Genomic DNA, 18,523 nt, shown 5'->3' with positions numbered 1-18,523 from the left:
TGACTGATTACTTGAACCCTGTTATTGCTATATATACTTCACATACTACCCGAGGAGGTAGAAAACATGAATTAACATGTTTCCCTCCTACTTATCGTGTAGCTTGTGTTCCAGCGGCTGAGATTTTATCTTGAAGAGCTTAAGTGCCCATTACCATTTGTTGATTAATTTGCAAGATTGACTTATCTTTTATACAGATCTTCTCAATCATTAAAGGCTTAATTGACTTGTTGCTTGGTAGATGGCCCAGCCTTCTCAGTCACAACCTGAACCTTGGATGACGGAGTGTTCTTCCTAGCCGACTGCCACACTGTGGCATAACTGTAAGACATAAGCAAGTTACAGAATTTTAGATGTAATTCTGAGTTCTCACAAATGAATCTTCCTAACAAAGTCATGTTTTATGCATTTAAATATATTAGTAGGGACATTTTTATTGATCATTCAGTACTGTAGTATGACAATCATTCAATGGATTCTCTAAAATATTCTGATTCTAAAATGGGCAATTAAGGCAGATGTTATAAAGGTGTGTGCCCACTAAATGCATATATTCATTCATTCACTTACTTATCCTCTTACTTATTCATTCAACTAATATTTATTTAGAATCAACTTTTTTTAAGGTTATGGACCAGGCATTGGAAATGTAGCCATAAAAAATACATGGCTCCAGAAATCCAGGAGCTTACTATTTAACTGGAGAGAAACAACCATGCAAAGTGCAGGTCATAGGGCTATAAAAGCAGCCCATAAAAGGTCAAATTTTATTTAATTCATAGGAAAATATTAATGTTAGAGATTTATAACTTCAGTAAAAATTCAACCTAATATAACTCTAATATAGCTCATGTTATTGTATTATAAAAGTGTTATCTTTTGAGTTCCTTTCACCGCAAGTGTGGTAGTCAGCTTACAAAATAAAACATGTTTCAATTAAAGCACATTTGAAAAATTTTAAGGAGAGTGAATGTATGAACAATCTTTATTCTATTAAAGCAATGTGCTCTTTTGACTGCAACAGTAAGAAAAGTTTTTTATTTGTTTTTGCTCAGGCCTCTGTAGAAGGATTTGTTTTTGAAAAAGTATAACATGGAGAGAGAGGATAGAAGGAGAGAAGGGCATTTCTTGACTTTCACATCAGCTGATATTGTGGTTGTTGCAAATCTGCAACTAACCAAGAGAAAAGTGCTGTTGTAAATATACATCCATGCTAATGAGGTGGGGCAGAATTAGAATCTGACCCAGCTCTGTCTCTGTATTTTTATGTAGGAAGTGTTTATAATTTTTCTGTTGATAGTATTTTATTATCTGTTTTTATACAAAAACAAATCTTATAATATTTAATTCATTAATTTGTTCAAATTGGAAATATGTACAATTTAAATAAAGAACTAAATTTTCTGTGTTATAAAGAAAGATAGTTTTACTGACTTTGTTTTGTAGAGAAAATGTTTCAAATGGTTTTAATCTTTAAAATCTCCCCTTATAGAGAAATGTTATGTGGAAACTATATGTAAAACTGGAAAATCAGGAGATTCCCAAACTTATATCACATTTATACAAATGTCCTCAACCTCACACACATAATCTCTGCAGAAGCACTAAACACCACAACTTACAAGAACAATCAAAGCATTGTCATTGTCAAAGCGTTCATTATTGTCAAAGTATTCATTACCCTGATGGCTGAAACAGGAGGCTAAAAGAAACAGATAGGATAGTGGAACCAAGAAACATTGTATGATGGGCAGCACAATAAGTCTTTGGCCAATTGAGAAAGAAAAATGAATGAGTACATCCGTGGCAGAGAGCAGAAGTCCCATGGATAACATCCGTTAGAAAGGGCTTGTCTTGACCCCGTGCTCCATTCAAAGGACATTGCTCTACCAGTAGTTTCATTGCTTAGCTGCCAAATGAGCTTAGTGCCCAATTTCCCACGAAACCCCATCCAAAGTCCTGCCATCTGAGAGATATTGTGTGAGAAGTTGTCCCAACTTTGTGCCACTCATAGAACACTAAAACCTTTCATATTCCTCATATGAATGAACTCAATTATCAAAGCCACCATGCTCATCACCAAGAAGTGTCATTCTCCATCATCTCTTTTTTCAGTCTCAGTCCTTTCAAATCCAAAGCTTATTATAAATCACGTGATTTTCAGGGCAGCCCCAACCCTGACTGGAACATCTCTTATTCAGACAGAAAGAATATCACCTTCTTTTCCTCTTTATGAAAGAGATACGAGGACCTACAAATAAGAAAGTCCTGGACAAATATATGTCTCAATCATCTTCCCATGTGATAATGTCATTGTTAAATGTACATATACATTTTTTTCTCTGAATATTATAAACAAAGCTTCTGAACAAGTTGAGATATTATACTTTTAGTTGCAGTACTAACTGACCTTCATCCCCCAGACTCTGGGGCATAAAACTACAGATCTAATACCGGCTCAACACAAGGTTGACATAAGGGAAGCTATATTGTAGAAAAGAAACTATATTGTAACTTTAAATGACCTCTGAATAACTAGCCCAGACAAGCTCTGTAGATTTTGGGGCCCCTCCCAGCTGCTTTAAGATGGTGACTTTTGTTCTTTTGAGATCCTTAGGAATGTGATGACCCCCAGGCAGAGAGCCTAGGCTGATAGCCATAATCAATGACAACTAAAACATCAGGGTATAGGGCAGCTGCTCCATTCTCTGATGCATATGCAGTAAAACAAAGGACTATCAGGAACTGGGACCAGATGTTTGCCCCCGCCAGATACCAGCCACCTCCCCTATCTGGAGACCAGCCCCATATATAACTGGGCTGTGGTCTTTGTTCTGCGAGATGGTTCTTTTGGACATGAGTCGGCTGTCTGCCCTCTTACTAGCAAGCTGTAATAAAGTCCTTTCTGTCCTACTGATGCGGGGTCGGTGAGCCGAGGAGTCGAAAGAAAGATTTCTTAGACTCTTAAGATCTGGCAGTAGTGCTCTTTTATTTAGAGAATAGTATAGAATAGCATGGGACAGGACCCATGGGCAGTCAGAGCTGCTGTGTGGGGACAGGACCCACGGGCAGTCAGAGATGCTGTTGGCATGGGGAGCTGCTGCTGCCGCCGCTGGCATGGAGACAGAACCCATGGGCAGTCAGAGCTTCTGCTGCTGCCATGGGGACAGGACCCATGGGGAGTCAGAGCTGCTGCGTGGGGATAGGACCCGCGGGCAGTCAGAGATGCTGCTGGCATGGGGAGCTTCTGCTGCCGCCACTGGCATGGGGACAGGACCCATGGGCAGGCAGAGCTGCTGCTGGCATGTTGCTGCTGCCGCTTCTGCTGCTCCAAGTTGAGGGTTAGAGCTAAATTTAAGGCATAGGTATGTGAGTTATCTCTTTACAAGACAAAAAATATGTAAAAAAGTTAAAATGGTATCAGTGCTGGTAGGGTCCTGCCATTTGGCGGTCCCACAACTTTTAGATAAGAATCAAACCAGATTGAGTAAACGGCAGAAGCCACCGCTTAAATATTATCCTCAGCTACAGACAAAGGAGGATTTGGGGGGAGGGCATCAGTTACATGAGGTTGCCAGACAGTAAACAACTTAAGTTCTTGCCTCTGGCATTGATCAAGAGTTTCCAGAGATAAGGCCATCCCCCTTGTTCCTGGCACAGAGAGGGAGGCATCTTCACAGATAGAGGTTTCCCGTAGAAATGTAAATGTTTCCCAACAAAGGGACAAGCAAATTCCACTTCTCGGAGCCTGCTTCTCATCTGTAGTTTTAAAATTAACCAGCCTAAAAATCCTCATCATAAACCATTTTAAAATTAACCAGCCTAAAAATCCTCATCATAAACCATTTTAAAATTAACCAGCCTAAAAATCCTCATGACTACCACCTTGGTTCCTGATTATTGGCACATCTTGCGGTGGGCAGATGAGCCCACTTGGGCAGTAACATGTTTTTTGGCTTACAGACTCTCTAGCTACTATGCTATGAGCCAGACCTAAGCTACTACGGGCCCTGAAGTCAAGGCAAATGCCCAGGATAACCGGTCCTTGAAGAGCAGACCTAACTCTCCATTATTCCTGAGTCACATGCATCTCCTAGCTGGGCTGCTAAAGAACTTAAGCAAGTCTCTTGATAACGGCAGTTCTTCATCCTCTCATACCCAAGAAATGCTATAAATCCTGAAAAACTACTTGAGTTCAGGGCTTCTAGCCAGTTTGTCATTCTGTTCTCATGAGAATGAACATATAGGCAATTCATTAAGAAATAGTGATGAATTTCAGAATTAGTGAATGTCATTTTCCAGTCCCAGTCCATGTGTAAATGAGAAGAGAAACTTTCTCTAGGGCAAAGCTGAAGATGTACATCTCTGGGTGACATGGAGAACTCTATGTAAAAGGAGCCTTTTTCCAGATAAGTGTTCAAGGGCTAGGGATTTTGTCTTATTTCTGGTTGTGGCCAACCTTTGACTTTTATCTCAGTTCTTGAAACTAGACCCCTGTCTTAATATGTCACATAAAGGGTCCTCATCTTGTTTTCTGCCTGGTTTCCTGAGTCTCTAAAAGAGAGGGGTTTTTGTTTATGAAATTTGTAAATGTAATTCTCATGGAGACCAGAGTACAATCTCTGAACTTCATTTTCTGTGGCTAGAATAATGCTAGATCTTCAAGATATGATTTTTTGTTTGTTTGTTTCCTGAACTGGCTGATGGATGTTTGTTTGATAAAGATCTATACCATATAGGATTTGCTGTCCTACATGGAAAGTTCATCTCAGTTTTCAGTCTTCCCTGGTCTAGACTGTTCTATTATCAGTCAGGTGCCATTTCTGAGGATAAGGAAGAAACATTAAGACTGATGCTTTTCTGTTGCGGGAACCTCAGTTTAAGACTTAGGTTCTTTTGAGAAGATAGGAAAAGAGAAGGGAAGTAGGACGTGTAGGGAGCTCTTTTTATGCGCTAGTTTTATGCCAGGCAACTGTGTGTATATATTATCCCTTGGACACTAAGTTTTTTGGGAGCTGGAAACATCTTTTTTTAAACACAGAGTCTAGCAGAGTGTCTGGCACATCATGAATAAATATAATTATCACATTTTCTTTTCACACACAACTTATAAGGGAGATGTGGAGACCATATTACAGATAATAAAATTGGCATTCAGAAAAATTAGGCAATTTGCCAAACGACACTTTTTTTTTTTTTTAAAGATTTTATTTTTTCCTTTTTCTCCCCAAAGCCCCCCGGTACATAGTTGTGTATTCTTCGTTGTGGGTTCTTCTAGTTGTGGCATGTGGGATGCTGCCTCAGCGTGGTCTGATGAGCAGTGCCATGTCCGCGCCCAGGATTCGAACCAACGAAACACTGGGCTGCCTGCAGCACAGCGCGCGAACTTAACCATTCGGCCACGGGGCCAGCCCCCAAACGACACTTTAAATGACAGCCCAGCATTCAAATCCAAGGTCTAACTCTAAAATCTATACTCTTTACCCCGTTTGTCTATTACCATCTATTTTCACTTCATATGTAAATTATAAAATCTACTTTTAAAAAAGAGTTGAAGCAACTTTAACAGATATATAATATATATACTTATATATATTTATGTTTACATATAAAAATTTAAGAAACTTTCTAAGATAAAGGAGATAACTAATTATACATTAAAGAAAAAATTTGAAATAAGCTATTGTTTCCAGCAATTTGTACAATAAGATGTGAAATCTCTAGAAGACCAGGCAAAAGAACACACAGTGGATTATATAGTTTTATTTTGTAACAAATAAAAATTTCAAGTTTTTTTTGCTAGCACAAATTTTTCTCATGATGAACACAAAAGAAGAAACAAGTGAAATTAAACTCTCGTTAGAACTGACAGTAACTCTAGAACTAATAGAAATGATTTGATAATTAATAGTAGGAAAAGGTTGTGTAAATTTCAGCTTATGATTCCATTGATAAACCGGTGGAATCATCCAAGTGACATATAACAATGCTGAAGGGTCATTTGATTGCTGAATCTACACAGTCTGTAATACATATTGAGTGATATTTTTGGGTAGGGGTTCCTGATACAGGAATCTGTCAATATACCATAGTCACCAAGAAAAGTCTTTGGACCCTTGAATTTGTGTGCAATTGTCTCAAGATACTATTTTCTGGTATTGGTGTAAATAAATTCATCAGATTTCCAAAAGAGATTGAGATCCCAAAATGTTATGAACAGCTGTTTAAAATAATATCAGTTGTGGAAAATATCCAATAAAATAATAATTATTGCAAATACAGAGTGTCTACTAACTGCCAGATACATAGGGAGTAACTTCTCTGATCCTACAACAGCCTGATGAAGGATGTACTATTATCATCCCCACTTTCCAGATGAGGAAACTTAGATAAAGAAAGACTAGGTAGTTTTCCCAGTCACACAACTATTAGGTAGTAGAACTAAGATTTGAACCCAGGGAGCCCAGCAGAGGTGTTTATAAACATCTTGAAAGAATGGAAACTTCATTAGGTTAGTAAATCTTTGTTTTATTCTCTGATTTATTCCAAACGCTAGAATAGTGCTTGACTCATTGTAGATGTTCAACAAATGCTTGAAAAATTAACACTTCCTCTTCCAGTAGATACCATTACATCGGTGGTTATTTTTTCCATAATTCAATTACTTCATATATCTATTATTACTTATAATTCTAATATATTCTCACTGACCACATTTTACTGAATGATCTGATGACTGCAAGAAAATATATATAGTATTTCCTCTCTCTAAACTTTTAGGGTGACGTTTATGAAACCTTCACAATAAGAAACTGCACTTGAAGAAGATAAAGGTTTTTGAGAAAAATGCATTAAAGTGCTCTGGGTCACAGGTGAATTATAAAACTCTGTGTAAATATTTTATGTTCATTAAAATAAAACAAAACTCATTCTAATTAATTTCCATTCATAATCTCTCAAGATAGTTGTCCTCCACAATATTCATAAGATGCTTGAGAATCTGTTTTGCTTTGTTCTAGGTGACATGCACAGTAGGATGCTTTTATCTGCTGTGCTTAATCCTCATGAAGTAGATCCTGATTTTATGGCTTGGAATTTTTTGATCTCAGAAAACCCAGCTGAGGATCTTGGGATTCAGAATATCTTCATAGCTAAACAACAATGTTCAGAAAAACTTTAATATTTGCTCAAATCAGCATAACCAAGAAAATATGCTGAAACTCTCTTCCCATATGCCAGTTACAGAGGCTTAGGTCTGTCCATGATAAATTAATGCCAACATACACGACCCTGAAGATGTGCTAAAACACTCTAACTTGACTTTATAAATAACTTATTTTATATATATATATGTATGTGTGTACATATGTGTAGGTATGTGTATATATATATATATATACCTACACTATATATATATACACACCAACACGCAAACACACAAACATATATAATTTCACAAACTGAATACTATCATTTAAACAGTACCCAGATCAAGAAACAGTAATACCAGCATCCTGAAACTCCCCCTCTCCTTTCTACCTTCTAGTCACTACCACCCCTACCTCCTACAAGAGTAATGAGTATCCAGATTTCTTACACTATAGATTAGTCTTACCTATCTTGGTACTTTATATAAATGGAAGTATATAGTAGGCACCTTTTTTTTCCTGACTTCTTCATCTCAACATTATGCTTACTTATGTTGTGCTTTATGAGATCTACACATGATATAGTGGGTAGTCGTCGAATGTTCCTTCTCATTCATGTGCACATGACTTTTGATCAGCACATGTGCGTGTATTTACTATATATATGCCTATGAGTAACAATCCTTCATCATAAGCAAGTATATGTTCAGTTTTAACAGATATTGCCATACACTTTTCTAAAGAGACTATGACAATTTTCAGTCCCTAGATTAGTTTATGAAAATTTTTGTTGCTCCACATCCTCATCAACACTTTGTATTTTCTATCTTTTTTATTCTAGCAATTCTGGAGATTATTTAGTGATATCAAATTATGAGTTTAATATGTATTTCTCTAATAACTAAGTTGCCCATTTTTCACATTTATTGACAATTTGCATATTGTATTTTGTTAAGTGTTTGCTCCCCTCTTTTGCCAATTCTTATATTTTTAAAAATATATTCTGGACATGAATCCTTTTTCAGATATATATATTGCAAATACTTTCTCTCACTCTATTGGTTGCCTTTCCATTACTTTAATGTCACCTTTTGATAAACAAAAGCCCATAGTTTTAATTTGTTCCAATTTATTTATTTCCTCTTTTACTGTTAGTATATTATTTGTTCTCTTGTTTATAAAAACTTTGCCTAGCTCAAGGTCATTCTCATTTATTTTCCTACAAAAGCTTTATTGTTTTGCCTGTCACACATTTAGATCTTCAATTCATCTGGAATTGATTTTTATACCTGTTATAAGCAAGGGTCAAAATACAATTTTATTTTCTTTATAGACATTCGACTGACCCAGCACCATTTGTTGAAAATACTATCTTTTCCCTACTGACATTTTGACTTAATCATATCTCTTCTTGGTGGACACAGTTCCATTTTATATACATTTTCTTTTCTTGGTAATTTTCTTTATTCCTTTCATTACAAATATGTGTGCCTTAAAATCAATTTATCTCCAGTTTTAAGGAAAAGATACACACACATAAATCTTACTTCCATATTAGAATTTTTTTTAATGGACCTTCCTTGTCAGAGAGGACAGAACACTGCGTTATAATCACTGACTTTTAGACAGTTGGCCCAACAACTCCTCGCATGGGCAGAGCTGTAAGAAGCAGAGTGGAGTTGGTGAAAAGGCAATTGGCATCTGTTCCATCCTCCTTCTTGCATGTCTTCCTGTTCTGTGGGGCCTAGAAGTGTAAAAACTAAATAAAACAACCACCACCTTTTTTTCTAGTTCCCTGGAGAGCTACGGTTCTGTATGTTGATTATCTGTGCTCACACAAAATTTAAAAGATTGAAAACAGCAGAGGATATCTTTCTGTAGCTGTAGCTACTCCTATTCTCACGTTCCAATGTGGAGAATCGCACAATTCCTACAGCAGTGCTTGGCATCCTGACTAAATTTGGGATATTGAGAAGTAGTTATGTCTATCTCGTGATTCCTAGACCAAAGCTCATCAGACGTCCTTATAGACAGAAGTCCTGTTTTCTATCTTTCTATTTATGACAGAAGTTAACAATTTCCCCAAACGACCTTACCTATAGTTCATTCTGGGAGCTTTGCCTGGAGACCTAGCCTAGAGCCCACCTTTTCAATATTTCTAACACTTGTGTAAGCATCTGATTTCCTATAATATATCCCTTGGTGCCTAAATAACCAGAGCAGCTTATTTCCTGTAACTGTACCCTGTTGAATTATGGAAGGACTACAAAATTTTACAGAAGGCTGAGGCACTGAAGAGAAGGAGGGCAAATTGCAAGTGGCAACAGCCAACTCCAAAACAGAATTCTGACCCTCAGAGGCAAGGTTAAAGAATTGAAACATATATTAAGGAATATGGAGGCAATGGCATGACAGTACTGGTAGTAACAAAATGGTACCATTGAAGCAAAATATGCTCATTTAATAATCACATAGTATAACTTTTAGAGGGCTTCAATGAAGAGAAAGCACTCTTCAGTTTATTAATTGTCAACTTCATTCATACATTTGATAATTGCTTTCCCCTATTTATCATTAACCAATTCAAGATTAGTTTACAACAAATAAATTTAGAACCCTGGACTCTGTCCTTGCTGCATGACACAGTTTTACTGATCTGAAATTCCAATTTTATTATTTGTAATAGAGATGACCACCCAGAAGCAAAAAGGAGTAATTGATTCCTTTTCCTTTGTTGTTATTTCTAGTCCACCTAAATCCGTAAAAGATCTGAGGTACTTTATATAATAAATCATTAAAATAAAGCTAAAATATGATGATTCATGTCCAGTCAAAGATAATACTTGTGCCAAAACACATAGACAGAAGCTAAAAGCAGCAGCTGCATATGTCTGACTTTAATCTTCCTAGAAACCAAGATAAAATAGAAAACATTTTTTCTCTTATCTAGACTTCTTTATTATCTAAGAAAAGTTAAAATTCCATGGTATCAGAATAAACAAAGATTTTCCAAATATAACTGTAAGAAAAATTTAGAGTTTCTAAACTCTGTAATATAATAAAATATAATTAAATGTAGTATAATAAAATTTAAAATTATAGTACAAATTAAAATGTAATAAAGTAAAGCCTAATCAAACACATTTCTATATTTGAGGAAGATTCATGGTAGACACACTAGCAGATTGTAATATACTAAATGCCATTCTGGTTTTCCAATCACATCCAACATTAATCATTTTTTAACAAGTATACGATAAACACTAAACTCAGTAAGTATGGTTTTTTAAAATTATTCAGTTACATTATGTCCAGAAACTTAATAAAATATGATTTATTGTATCTTTCATAAGGCATCTTATCATTTTCCTGACTACGATTTATGTGAAAATAAATACATTTTTGAAAATACAAAAGCAGAGATAATGTTGAAAGTAAGAATAAGCAAAAACAGAAACATTGATTTTCTTAGCTGTTCTTTCAAGAAATCCTTACTGAGAACCTATTTTGTTTTGAGGACTATAGGAAGTGCTGGTAATGTAAAGACATTAAGACATCACATTTGCTTGATCCATTTTTATTTTTCAAATGTCCTGATTACTTTTTTTAACGTGGAGGAGGCAGAACAAATTAAACACAGTTCTAACATTTTTATTTCCTTATTCTGAGAGATCATATTTTTCCCAAGCTTTCAACAGCCAACCTAGCAGTGTTTTTGGTCTGTGTCCTGGGGTTTTTAGCAGGCTGTTAAAGCTTTATTATAGGAGACTACTTCTATATTGATAAACTCTAACTTACCAAGTTTATGTTTTGCGTCCTCAGATGTTAGTCTTATTCATATTCTCCCAGTTCTTGCCAGCATATGTTGTCTAGATCTTGCAGCTTCTTTGATGTACATTCTCTCTTTTTTACTATAAGTTGTACTGGGCTTTAACTCTTATTAATTGTTGCATTGTCAGGAGGAGATTATTTTATAAGGTGCTATCTCATATGAGGCCTCTGCATGGTCTCCAGGCATGGGAGTTAGAATCTTCTAACACGAAAGAGCAGAGTGCCGCATCAGTAAACCTAGTGGGTTTAGAGGAACCTAGGATTTCTAGTCTCAGAGCTGTACTTAGTCAGATTTCCTCCTCTCAACATGAGGGTTCCACTTCTTTCCTATGATGGCCTTGACCTTGGCTTAGAAGACCTCCTGAGACTGAGAATTCAATATTTTCTGTAGCTCAACTACTATAGTTAAGACCTAAACCTGGTCCTCTGCTCTGTCTGCCTTGCAGATATAAGTGATCAGGTTTTCAGAAATGCTGCCAAGGAGACACTGACTTTCATATTGTACCTTGACTTGGCAATAAATCTTCCTAACCCTGTCATTACCTATCTTCAACAAATCAATGGAAGTCAGCAGCACTTACTCAATTCCGTGGTATTTGTGATTAACCATCCTGTCATGCTTCCTCAGTAGCAAAGATATTGTTCCAGCCAGAATGTCCCCTTCCACTGATATCCCATTCAAATTAACCATTAGTGGAATTTTTACCAATTGCATTGTTACAACATGCCAGAGGCTATACATACTCCACTACCAATTATGTGTTCTCAGTGCAGGCTAGCTAGCAAGTGATCCATTTCCAAAATCCCCTATTAGAGTGTGTTTCCTAGAACTACCGTTGGTAGCGGCTGTCTTCAATTGTGTTCCCCAGAAATAAACTCTGAGACAGAGAGTTGTACCAGAAAATTTATTGAAGAGCAGTCTTGGGGGACTCCCGTAAGGAAACAAGGAAGAGAAAATTGGACAGAGAGAGAATTTATCCCACAATGTGGTTGGCAGTAAAGCCTTAACCATTTTCTAGGGAGCTCTGGAGCTAGTTGGTCTTTCGGAATTGTCCTGAATTGAGACAAGGGAGCTGGAACTTGTATCCCTGCATCACCCAATTACTGGCTTTAGACTGAACCCTGGGCAGGGCAATATCTGTAGACAAGATGTTCCCTGTGACCAGTGGTAATTCCCAGTGAAAGGCACACAGTACAAGCCATCGGCTGCCAATACTTTTAGCAGCTGGGGGAATAAGTGCATTGACCCGAGAGAGAGGGAGGATTTAGGAAGAGCATCAGAGTACTCGCTACAACCTGAAAAAAGTGTATGATAAAATTTACTGCCCTTAAGAGATTATAATTTATTGGAGAGAGCAAGCTAATATTTTTTAAACAATGAAAAGGATGTTCATGTGTTTAATTATGTTGTAAGGTATTTCCTGTAAGTCCTATCAACCTATACATGTGGAACCATTTATAGGAGATTGTGACAAGTAAATGCAAGGTAATATTCACTGGATCTTACATTTTCTTCCTGTATGTACTCATAAATTAGGGACTACCACCATTTCTGCCCTCTCTTAGAAGTACTGATGAAGAGGATAACACCATTGTCTCAAGGTCTTTATTTGCTTGTTCTTATGGATAAATGATGACTTTCTAATTGTGAGAGTGCGAACTTGGCATCAGTTGGGTTCCAGAAGCCTATTGGGTGTGACGGGTTTTGCTCCTGCATTACCTGAACTCTTGTCACTTGTATTTTCTTTCACAACTTTCTTCTCTCAAACAGGCATGTTCTACTCACTGCCTTCTTCACTCACCATCTACTTGAGAGAGCATTGACAAATATCATACCTCACACAACCCATCATTGGGTGCTCCAAGTTCTACTCTGGCTGCCTGATAACCTTCTCTTTCTTCCCACACAGACAGTTACACCTTCCTCTTTGCCTCCATGCTACTTTGTGCATATCTCTTTCATTTCCTTGCATCGAAATTATCCTTCCCGTCTGATGCCACTTGTTTTCCTCTTCCATGCCATATACATCCTGCAGAAGGATGACTACATATTACTCATTTTTTTTTCCCATTCATTCATCATATGATCATTATATTGAAAAGGCACCAGGGGATGCTCAGATACTTAAGACAAACCACTGCTGTTCTTAGGGAAATCACAATCTACTAAGGGAAACCAAACTATAACAAGTAAATTACAATGCACCATGATAATATTCTTATACTTTTATGTCTTCATATGTAAGCATTGAGTCTGGTACCTTTTGAACTATTTAGTGATCCTGGAACACAGCACCTTAGTAGATTTTGCTTTTGCTCATGTGGTTCCTTATGTCTGATTCACTCCTCCTTCATGTAATTAAATACCGTTCTTCCTTGAGGATTCAATTGAAGTGTGTGGTCCTACTCTGAGAAGGTCTCAAGAGCCTCAACCCAATATATTTAAATCTGAGTTGGATGAACTTCCTCTATACTTTCATAACAAAAATCAAACTCTATCATAGCACTTATTATTAATTAATGCCATTCTTTAATAACAGTTGCTATTATTGATTAATAACTACTGTTTATTGACCATATACTATTTTCTGGCCACTGCCCTACATACTTTGCATGCATTTATACATTAATTTTCCATACAATCTTAGGAAGTAAATATTAATATTTTCATTTTCCAGAAAATATAAAAGTAATCATTGACTCAAAGGCAGCATCTTGGTATCTCAGAAGGATTTAAGTATTGTTCCAAACCATAGAATCATTGTTTGTTTTCTTCCTCTAGAGAAAAATGGAAAATCTGTGACACCTTACCTCTTGAGAGACATTTCCTGTGGAGGTTAGTAAAATAATAATATGTCTAAAATACCCCCACATCCTCAGAGACAGTGCTGTTTTTCCAAATAGTAGCCTTGTGTCCCTGGCCACCTAGATTGCCTCACTTTTTGGTGTTGATTTTTACAGGAACATTGTGGAATTTCACAAAAGTATTCATTCGGACATAGAGATGATATTGTAAGATTTTGGAAAGATTTACTTTATAGAAACAAAATGCGCAACAAGCCTGAGTAAATAATTGTCTCTTATTTATGAATCTCCCTCTAAACTCCTTCCATCTTATCTTTCTGGCAGTATGATCCTTATCCCTGGGCTAATTTTAGTCTCCTACAGATGCTTACTTGCCACATTTAATTTACTGACAATGAAAGAAAATAAGAGCGGCCTAAGGGTTAAATTTCTTCTAACAAGATGAAAATATTTTGTCAGAAATTCTGTGATCTGCTATTCAAGCTTGTAGAACACTATTACATGTGAATCCAAAGCAAAGACAAAAAGCCTCCCTCTCTCTCTCTCTCTCTACACACACACACACATATATATAAAATGGAAAATGTATAGCATATAATAGAAAAGAATATATACACACACACATATATGACATATATATACAAAGTTTATGAGTGTATGTGTGTGTGTCTACATGTATGTGTCTATGTATGTATGTATACATATGTAAAAAAATAACCTGAAAATGTATGACTTTCAAACAACAGTTATCTGAGTTTTAAAGCAATGTTTTAAAAATGTTTTTCCAGTTATGGGGAAAAAAAATTTTAGACCTTGAATGTTTATCATATGTGTTTGCTTTTTTTAAATATTTTTGCAGCTATTCTCTTTTAAGTATTATATTTGTGTAAATATAAAGGTTTTGATCATAGTGACTAATGTGAATAATTTCATGATCACTCTAACAGACCCAAAGCATTGCTCTCATTACAGTCTTTTAATATCACAATGTTCTTTTTCCTGAATTTTCAATAAATATGGCTATTAGGTGACAGAAATCATTTCATGCTCAATGAGAAGCAAAATACATTTAATGCTCATATAAGTCAAAAGAACCACTGAAAATAGGTCTCAATTTGCCTTTATATCATCCGTTTCTCTTTGTGAGTCACAGAAGTCACACTGGGAGAGAAACAGGTGCTGGAAGGCTGCTCCTACAAGAGACCATTAGCCTCAGAAAATGGTAAGTGTTGAGAAATATTTTCTTTCCCTTGATTCATATTCAGGTGTGACGTTCTCTCCATTTAGCTTGTCAAATGCCTATGTCTACCCATATCCCATCTCTCTTTCTTAGTTCTTGTAACTGAAAGACAGATAACGAAATGCTAGTACACAACATGCTATGGTTCAAGATGTATTAAGAAAAAGACCCTTCAAGTTGATGTTATTTTCTTCTGAAGCATTATAATTTTCTTTGTAAAAGCAAATATTTTTCTTACAGGTCACTAGTTTCAAGTAACACAGTATTTAGCATAATGACCACCTCCTTGTAGAATGAGAAAAAAAACCCTGTTAAATCATTCTTTATTTTGAAGAAAACAGGAACAGAACTTTGTTGAAACTCTTGTTTATAAGAACAGTAGGCAAAAGAATGGAGAAAGTAAATATATTCTTCCTATCAATTTTTCGTTACATTAATCATTAAAGTGACATTTTTATAGGGGAAGTTCAATCTGCCTGTAAATATCAAATATCCAGTGAAACCATAATTATATGCCATTTAGATATATTTAAAATATAAAGAGTTTCAGTGAGTAAACCCCAAACAAGCTGTCATGAAAAAGAATATTTTTATCTTTTGCTACCAGAAATCAAAGAGCTGCTTGAAACAAAATACATAAATTCCTCCAGTTTCAAAACAGAATAAAAAGGGATCTCAGATAATTTGTCTGGCAAATATTTTCTTGTGGCTGAACTGTGATTGAAGGTGTTGAACAGCACTGGCTAGTAAAAACAAAAAATGGTCTATTATTGAGTTACAATTCTTTTAGGCTAGTTCTTCAAAACCCATTTCACTCTTCAAAAATTCCCATTTCAGACTGATGATTCATAACAACTTGTCACTGAAAAAACTCAGAGCAGAGAAAATAAGAATGTTGTTTATTTGCTACGTATTAGGCCAATTTACCAAAAGAAATGCATCTAAGCATGCCATCTGGTCTGATTTGCTAAGTTATGACTGCTTATGAAGCCTATAATTGGATCTAAAGAGACAAACAGTCAAGTGCTTTGGGCAAGTGGATTTAAAGATCAATTACTTGGGACTAGGTCCTGGGGCAAGAGTGTTTATTTTTTTTTTAAAGATTTTTTATTTTTCCTTTTTATCCCAAAGCCCCTTGGTACATAGTTGTGTATTTTTAATTTGTGGGTCCTTCTAGTTGTGGCATGTGGGATGCTGCCTCAGTATGGCTTGATGAGCAGTGCTATGTCCACTCCCACGATTCGAACCTGCGAAACCCCAGCTGCCGGAGCAGAGCATGCAAACTCAACCACTTGGCCACAGGGCCGGTCCCATATTCAATATTTTTTATCTATACATGATAGTTTTATGGGTGCATATATGTTTCAGTTAAATTTAAAAGAACCTGTCTATATCTGTCTTGCATTAGCTTTATTACTATAAATAAATAATCCATGTCCAAACTAACATTTGTAATTATTGATACACTTAATATTTTCTCCTTTACTCCTAGTAATTATCTTGCTTTAGAAAGATGATTTCAATCTCCCTTCCTATAACTCAAAATATCAGGGTGAAAGGGGTATTGGATTAGTTGTCAGGAAACCTGTGTTCAAGGCTAGTTTGTCATAATAACCTGTGACTCTTATTCTTTCTGGGGTTCAGTTTTCCTACCTGTGTAAGAAAGAAACACACAGAGTTGTCTGATTTTCACTTAAAGTGTAAAGCAAATGCTTGAAATTTTAGTGTTTGTATTTTATCCTATTTACCAATGTCAAAACAAAATGGAGAAGATATCTTCTTTTTCTTTCCTTTTTTTCTGCCATAATTTTGCTTCTTTTTAGAAGTGCATTTAAATTCAATTGTAAGTCTCTGAGTCCATCTGTCTTCTGTAACTCCCCCCAATCAAAAAAAAATTCTGCCTCTAACTCAGGATCACAGAGCTTGGGAATTCAAGGAAACAAAAATAAAAGTAATTTAATCATTCCAAGGGTGCAAATTTAATCTGTGCAGTTAGATATGACTTGAGCTAATATGCCTTTCCCTTAATTACCAGATTTTCTCTTCATATGATTAATAAACAATGATAATAATCAATAATTATTGAGCTCTATGTTGTAGGAAATATACCTTATCTTAGTAATAAGAAGTCTCTGAAGAAATTGATTTCTGCCTACTTAATTAACATTGTCACAAAAAAATTAGTCATTTTTATTCAATGTTACAACTTTTTCTTATCCACATTGTGGCCTCTCATTCATTTATTTATTTATTCTACCTTTGGGCCACCTCTTATTTATTTGATTTTTTTAAGTAATACATCAGTCATTTTTAAACTTAAAAATTATTGCCTCATCTTAAGCAATAATATTTGGGAAAATATTTATTTGATGTTAAGATTTTCTAGTACACATTAACTTAATATTAATTCAAAACTGTTGACACAAAAAAAATGTCTGTTAACTATGTACAGTCTTCTGAGATGATCCCAGTGGTATGTGTCCCACATTCTGGGAAATTTTGTAATGGGTGCCTGAATAAAAAGGTTTTTGATAATTTTTTTGACAATAAAAATGAGCTGTGTCACAAAGGATGAGAATTTTATCTCCTTTCCAGCTGTCAGAGATTCTGTATTTTATTTTTTAACCATATAGAGAAAAAAGACTTCACTTCTAAGGGTGCGAGATTTAGTTGGGTTTTTTTTCCCTCTGATTTAAACATACACTAAAAAGATGTGATGGAATATATTAAGTACTGAAATAGTTTAATTTAAGTGAGTAGAAAAGATGAAATAAATATTGTTTCAAAGAAATAAAAGATTTCACAGTTATCTCAACAGGCGCATACTGAAGAGCTATGTGAAAATCAAGGAGTGTTTTATGCAGAAAGACAGTGGAATTTAGTTAACAGACAATACCATCCACAAACTTAAATGCTTTCACAGCAGAAGGCATACTTCCCAAGGAAGAGACTGAGTTATGATATTGTACCAAAAAAACGTAACCAATGCAAGGAAAAATGTCTTGAGATAGGCTATAATTCTAACTGCTATACTAAATTTCATGTTTCTAAATGTATCATTCAATAAGATAGCTTTCAATTCAAAGCAACACCTTTAAATATCCAGATTTTTGTTTTGATATTTCAGATTTATATTAAATTTCTAATTTTAGAAGCAGTGATTTTATTTAAATATTTGCAACAATTGAAACAATACAATAAGTCTTCACTGAAATTTTAAATGTCCTATAATTTTTCCTACCAGACACATTTATTTAGATTTTCTAAAAAAATAAAATATTCTGGTTCACAAGTAATTTGGCATATTTGCATGATAAAGGTGAAGTTAATATGATTTTTCTATATCTATTATCTGTAATAAAAATTGTACTATTATCTACTTGTGAAACACATGAAGGAAAATCTCAGTGAAATGGACACGACCCTCCTGGCCGTTTTGCTTCCTTCCGAGATTCTATCTCACCGTAATTTCTTATTAGATGCTTTATATCCCTAGAAT

Source organism: Equus quagga, chromosome 7 (genome assembly GCF_021613505.1).
Source record: "Equus quagga isolate Etosha38 chromosome 7, UCLA_HA_Equagga_1.0, whole genome shotgun sequence".
Taxonomy (NCBI): Eukaryota; Metazoa; Chordata; class Mammalia; order Perissodactyla; family Equidae; genus Equus; species Equus quagga.
The sequence above is the reverse complement of the archived record's forward strand: the minus strand, read 5'-3'. Positions refer to the sequence as shown.